At 29.4% G+C, this 6,794-nt stretch overlaps 1 protein-coding gene across 2 annotated transcripts in view; it reads left to right on the top strand.

Moving 5' to 3' along the window:
* The first annotated feature begins 349 nt into the window (after positions 1-349).
* LOC118203156 (uncharacterized) overlaps positions 350-6,794 on the top strand; it is a 74,942-nt gene continuing 68,497 nt past the window's right edge. Inside the window, exon 1 of one of the 2 annotated variants that reach the window (XR_015039583.1) lies at positions 350-1,018. The gene's annotated coding sequence lies outside the window, so the exon portion shown is untranslated. The remainder of the gene's footprint in view (positions 1,019-6,794) is intronic. The other variant, XM_085811204.1, reaches the window with a different exon arrangement.

The raw sequence follows: 6,794 nt of genomic DNA, 5'->3' as shown, positions 1-6,794 counted from the left end.
TGTTGTATTTATATTGTCACAGACAGTGCTGTAAATTTTGGTTGCAAAAACTTTTGAGTAATCGAAAAGTTGCTTTTCCCCCTACATCCGAATTAGAAAAATTATAACAATTAAACATAAAAAAAAAACTTAAAAAAATTTGGCCGAGTATTGTTCGGTATTGGCGAAATTTTCCCGCATAAACAGGTAGACCCGAGGAATCGTATTAAAATGCAAACATTAGGGACATTGCGAACGAGTAAGTTCATGTTGGTTACAAAATGTTTATTTAATGTGCACAGTTTTTCAGTTCTCAGTTTGTTTTAATCACAGAAGCGTATTTTTTTTACGTAGCTATTATTTACAGTTTTATGATGAGACCCACTGACAGTAATAATGTAGTTATGATTATTAGCATATCTTAGTAAAATCTAAAGAATATTCGGAAATAATAATTTAAAATCAAGAGATTTTAATTTAAATTAAGACTAAAAAGGAATTCCCCCCCTTTTTTTTTTCCTCTTGTGTAGCAAAAAACAACAAAACAATCGCAAAGTTTTGAAGCCGCCATCAAGGACATTTTTTTCGCACTCTTTTTTTTTTTCTTCTACGTATGTTTAGAATTTTAAGCGACTGCATTATTTTTTTTTGTAATTTTTAATCATTTTTCAGAAAACTGAAAATTTTAAAATGTGATCATATGTTTTCTGATATGGCTATGATTAAAGTACTGATTGATATAGTATTACTCTTTATTAACATCCAGACAGCGGTTTTTTTATTGCATGTCTGCTTGTTCTTATTTTTTTTTTTACCGCAGCTGTTTGACTTATGCATTCCAAATGTCTGTGACGGTTATTAGAGTAGTAACGCTGTCAAAGTTTGACAGATTTTCTTTTTAGAATGGCGGCTTTAGCTCGTTTAAAGAAATATTCTGATTCCGATAGAATATTTTAAATTTACATTGGATAGCTACCTATGACATCTTCAATATAACTACAGTGTACAGAGATGAAGTGTAATACCAGTTTGCCAAAAAGTAAGATTTAATTGCTATTATTTAAATATGCTAATAAAAAATAAAATTGTGTATCGCATCAAATCCAGTAATCAAAACTCCTTTTAGGCCTATATAAAGTTACCGTATCCGTGTTTGTTTAAATGTCGGATAACTGAACTAGAAATCCGCTTAACTTTGTTTATTTGCTGTAAGTTTATTTCCATGTGTGTAACTCTAAGATAGATGAATAATTGCGTTCAGTGTAATGAATTTGCTCGAATCTAAATTGTTTGGCTTATTTGTTGACTATAATGAATAATCTAGCAGGAACGTTAAATGTACTTTGTTTTGATATTTTTAAAGACCTGGGTACTTTTAAATGGGAGGGCTATTTAATGCACAGTCTTGAATAATGTTCGTATAAATTTTATCATTATTACAATTTCGTCAGTTAAATATTATGATTTTAACGTTTTCCAATTAAATGAACACTGCTTTCTTAAAACACAACTACTTGTTTAATTTTTTAAGTTGTTGTTTTGAATATTACCTATTCTGCATTTAAAAAATGGGATTAAATTTTATAATATTTTAATTCATAGTGTGTGATGCTATCATTTATATTATTAACCACTGTGTGTTTGACGAAATCACAGTGTTTGGTTTCTTCAATATCAGGTATGTATATCCAAAGCTGATAAACATTTGATTTCAAAGGCAACTTTGAAGAGTGTTATTTTCACAATTTATATTCCTTTAATTATTTTTTTAATTGCATGTAACCCAAATATGTAGAATTTTGATTTTTCATTTGATATGCCAGATGTGTGCATGTATTTGTACTCATGCATTGAACCTTTCATTAAAAATATTAAATATATCAACTAAAATCATTGCATAGTTGTTTTTATGTGCATGACATTTTAATGACTTTTTTAAAAATCTTAACCAGTTAATTTGGATGGATTTCGTATAACATTTTTTGTAATGAAATTCATTTTCAAATAAAATAATTATACTGTGTCATATGGAATAAAATAATCTCTGAATGATGGTACTTCATAACCAACCATATTTGAAAAAATATTAGTATTTGTCAGAAAACTATTTTTGGTACTTTTCTATTTTGCTGGCGCAAGCGATAAAGTCGCCAAAAATGGTACAACCGATACCAAACGAAATACCCTCGCTGGAAATCTTATGCCATATTTTCAAAACAAGTCGCAGCCATTTCTTATCAGATTGATTGTTTCTTTCAATACTGATATACAATTACAAAGAATGCTTACCCAGATAGTTCAGTTTTGTACCCTAAGGCCATTCGGGGTAATTAAGTCAATTAGGATGCAATTACACCACTCACCTGAAGGCGAAAATATAGAAAAGGGTTAAATTCATCAATTCTAATGAGAATGCATTAGCGAAGTAAAGCACTGCAGTTTTACATAATTTCGGAGTAAGCTATTCGTACAAATTAAAATAATTCTTCTATTTAAACTTGTAATCCAAATTAAGATTTAACTTGAAATTAATGTAGATAATTATTGAAAGAATTAGATTTTTGTAGCGTAATTTACGTGAGATGAGATCACTTGGAGTCACGTAATAAGAAACTGCTAATCAAGATGTTGTATCTTGAAAGCATAGTAAATTCTTAAATTAATGTCTTTTTACAAAATTTTAAGCAATATTAAAATGTTCATACCTTTAAAATAAAAATTTCTTAGAACTAACATTTGTCAATATTTTTTATGTGTATACTGTGTGTTGTCGCCAATAAAGTCTGCTTGGTGAGATTTGCGCCGGCAAAATGGAAAAGTACCCTGTTTTTATATTTTGTGTCATGCATTTATTTCCTATGACAAACTGGTTGCATGTAGTTCCATGTTCTTCGCACTTAAAACTATAAAATTCAGTTCAATAGCAATATCACAAAATAAATTTAAAATGAGCATATCTTTAGAATTGCCAATACACGGTCTCGCGCACTGGAGATTAAAAAAAAAAAAAAAAAAAAAAAAAAAAAAAAAAATTATTTCTGTGCATTGTTGCTGTTGCTCACTTTGAATTTCTTAATAAAAAATTCGTTAAAGTTTTACAAAAAATGAAATAAGTAATAAAACAAATTCAAAATTTGGGCTTCCAAATGCCTATATTCGGCTGGAAATGTATGTTATTCAAAATTTGATGACTCTAGGTTTTGTTGTTTTATCACAGTGTGAGAAACATACATACATTTATGCAGATTCTTCATTATTTAATTTTTTAATATAATGCAGGGCTCTAATATTTGGTGGCAACAATTTGAAAAGTGAACCCACATTTATATTGAGCTAATGCAAAATGCCAAAAAGAAATTAATAGTCCTTGTAGGCAAATTGCCCATTTAGACTAATAATTCTCAAGAAAATCTATATATTGAACAAATTAATTTTCAATGTGATATAATTCTTATTTAAAAGATCTGAAGAAACTCATCTGATAAACTTTTATTCTTATTTTTCCTATAATAAGTATGCTGTATGAAGAAGTTTTGAACTGACAACAATTACTTTGTTTTGGAATACATTTATATCTAAACAGTATTTTTTTTCGCAGTTGAGAATTGATAAGAACCCGATTGACCGATGAGCATTTACAATCTGTGATGAAGTTAATTTCTGGTAATTTTTCTACAAGACTTATCAGAATCGAAATGCCATCAAATGTTTAGTTGTAGTTAAAAAAAAAGTTTATAAGGCACTCTTGTTATTGGGACCAGATTCAGAAATTATGTATGTATGTGTATACATGCACACACGCCATACGTACATACGTCTACACACGTGCATACATCTGTACATTTTTTAATCCGGCCCGATAGCAGAATCGGTGATTCCGGATTACGGATAATCAATTTAAATCTGGTGAGATGGCATGCAGCCAAAAATATGAAACCACAATTTATGAAATAAAGAGCAATTAGGATTTAAAAAGTATCAAAATTTACACACACACACACACACACACAAAAAAAAAAAAGCGGTTGATCTTTGAATTATGGTAACTTGGCGATTTTTTGGTGAAAATTTGGCGACCAACTCTGCTACAGCAACCCTCTATTTTTTTTCGCCGCCATTTTGTCTTCACGAAGTAAAGACATGTTTCTTTTCTTTTTATTTACTCAACACTTTTTCCAACAATCTACTAGCCGAATTACACTTCATCTAGAAATTTTATATAACAAAACTGCTTAATCATGACAAATATTAACTGCAAAATTGGGAAAAAGTGCACAATCACAAACTCCTTCCGCGTTTTTCAGAATAGCACATACACATAAACCATTTACACGTCGACTTATTTTTGCTTAAAAAAATCTGATGTGTACACTACATGACTTCCTTGTACGGAATATTAAATTATACGCATTTTTCTTGCATTTTATTTAAACTTATTAGATTGAATTAAACCTACTTCGCCGACAGCGCATAAACCACAATAGAATAAATGCATTCTTTAAAATTCACTTTGTTTACCATAGCGACACTCTGGCGCTAGGTTTACTTAACAGTATTATGTTTCATTAATATTATAATTCAGAATGCACAAAATGTATATCATTTAAAGAATTATCTAATCGTTGCCACATGTTCTATTCAAATACTATAATAAAGCTAGAACAATGTATAAAAGAAATTAAGCAAATAAAACAAAAAAGAAACAGTTTTTCACAGACGATTGAGTATTTCTCATTTAATTAATTCAGTTCTTACTTCGCGAGAAGTTAAATATGCATAAAAACTCAAAATATCTATATTAAAAATTACGAAGTAAATCTCAAACGCTTATTTCCTCGAAAAAATTCCAGAAAGAATTAAGCATGATTTAATTGGCAATAATAAATGAAGGCGTTATCTTTGTTGTTGCGAAGCTAAGTTTCTCTAGATTGGCAACAAATCCACTAGTCTCCTGTTTCAAACGTAAACATCATTGGCCACCATTAAAAACAGGTTTAGCGGCAATTAAACAACTTTAAAATTGCTGATAATTCTAAAAATATTGCACACAGATTTACTAAAGGCATAAAATCCTTAACTGGAAGATAAAAACAATATAATTCAATCATTTTTAAAGAAAAAATGTACAATTTACAAACATATAAGAGTAAACAAACTGAGATCACTGAGCCGGGTAGTAGAGTGGATATATATATAAATATATTTATATACGTTTGGTGCGGTCGATAGCAACCAAAATACGAGGTGCACATCTACATGTTATAGCAGTCCTATGTAAAAAATTTCAACGTTCTGAGGCTACTCGTTTTTGAGTTATGCAAGATACGTTCGTACAGACGCCACGAAAAATTCTCTTCAGAATTAATTTTAAAGCACTTTTATAATTTTTTTGAAGGAAAAGAGTATTTTATTCTGTCCTTACGTACAGATATCACGCAAAAACATCGTTAAATTGCATTCGATAGTGGTCAAAATGGATATTTGCGTTGAAATATGCTGCCTGAAACTTTTTGCGATTACAATACTTCCTTTTTACTTCGTACAAGGAAGTAAAAACATCCCAGAATTGCACAAAAATGGCACTGCACACACTCTTAACTTTATCCATCTACACTGCTATTTTCTGATAAATTACAAAAATTTGCACAAAAATGCAGGGAAATTTTGTGAATCTTTAAACTCGGTAAAAAGCACATATATGAAATTACCTGATCGCGAAAAAGTATATACCATTTCCAAGGATGAACATTTCCACGTGTAAAATAAATAAAATATCCAAAAACTTTTACCTCTAAATTATCTATTATATTATAAACGTCCCCAATGAATTTATACCGCAAACATTAAAAATAGTTACAAATACTTAGTGTCAAATATCTAAATTATTTCCATACACGTTTACTTCAACTGAAACGTATACCAAATTCCTACAAACATAAAATTCACAAAATAACTATCATTTAATTAAAATATCACTAAGCCATGTACACGTCGACTTATTTTTACTTAAAAAAACATACTAGAATTGCACAAAAATGGCATTGCACACACTCTTCACTATATCCATGTACACTGCTTTTTTCTCATAAATTGGAAAAATTTCACGAAAATGCATGAAAATACTCAACATATACTACTCAAACGTATTCCAAAATACTACAAACATATAACTCACAAAATCACGATCATTAAATTAAAATATAATTAAATTAAAAACACTACTTAAAATATAAATAAGGACATACATTAAATTAATAAAAATTAGATTACAATCCTAATTACTTTAAACTAAATCATTGCTAATAACAATTTTCCAATAATGCCATATTAATTTATTTACTCCTTACATTTAGAACAATGCATAAAAATAATATCCTCACATGATTAAAAATACTAACTTACCTAATCTTCTTCAGAATCTTCATTACGTGGCACACACACTTCCCCACAGAAAGATTTCCAATCAGCTGCAGTACTACTGCTAATTTCTAAATCCGAAATCCAGTAGTCAACTGGCAGTCTATTCACCCAGTAATAAGAAATTAATAAAATTTCACCCATACTCAAACTACTTTCGTTAAACGACTTACCCTTCCTTACACTCCGTTTCACAAAATGTCCATTTTCATCAGATTTCTTGCACCGCCATTCAAACTTATCTGTGATATCCTTCCTTTCACACAATCTAATTTCATTCCCACATTTTGGGCATTCATACTTATCCACAATTAAACTTACACTCATACACCATTCAACCAATTCTTTTGAATTATCAGATAAACACATTAAAAATTTAGAATTCACTTTAAATAGCG

The sequence above is a fragment of the Stegodyphus dumicola genome, chromosome 2 (genome assembly GCF_044657685.1).
Source record: "Stegodyphus dumicola isolate Sdum_Otavi_A_Nest chromosome 2, ASM4465768v1".
Taxonomy (NCBI): domain Eukaryota; kingdom Metazoa; phylum Arthropoda; class Arachnida; order Araneae; family Eresidae; genus Stegodyphus; species Stegodyphus dumicola.
Note: the sequence above shows the minus strand (reverse complement) of the source record. Positions and strands in the feature narration are given on the sequence as shown.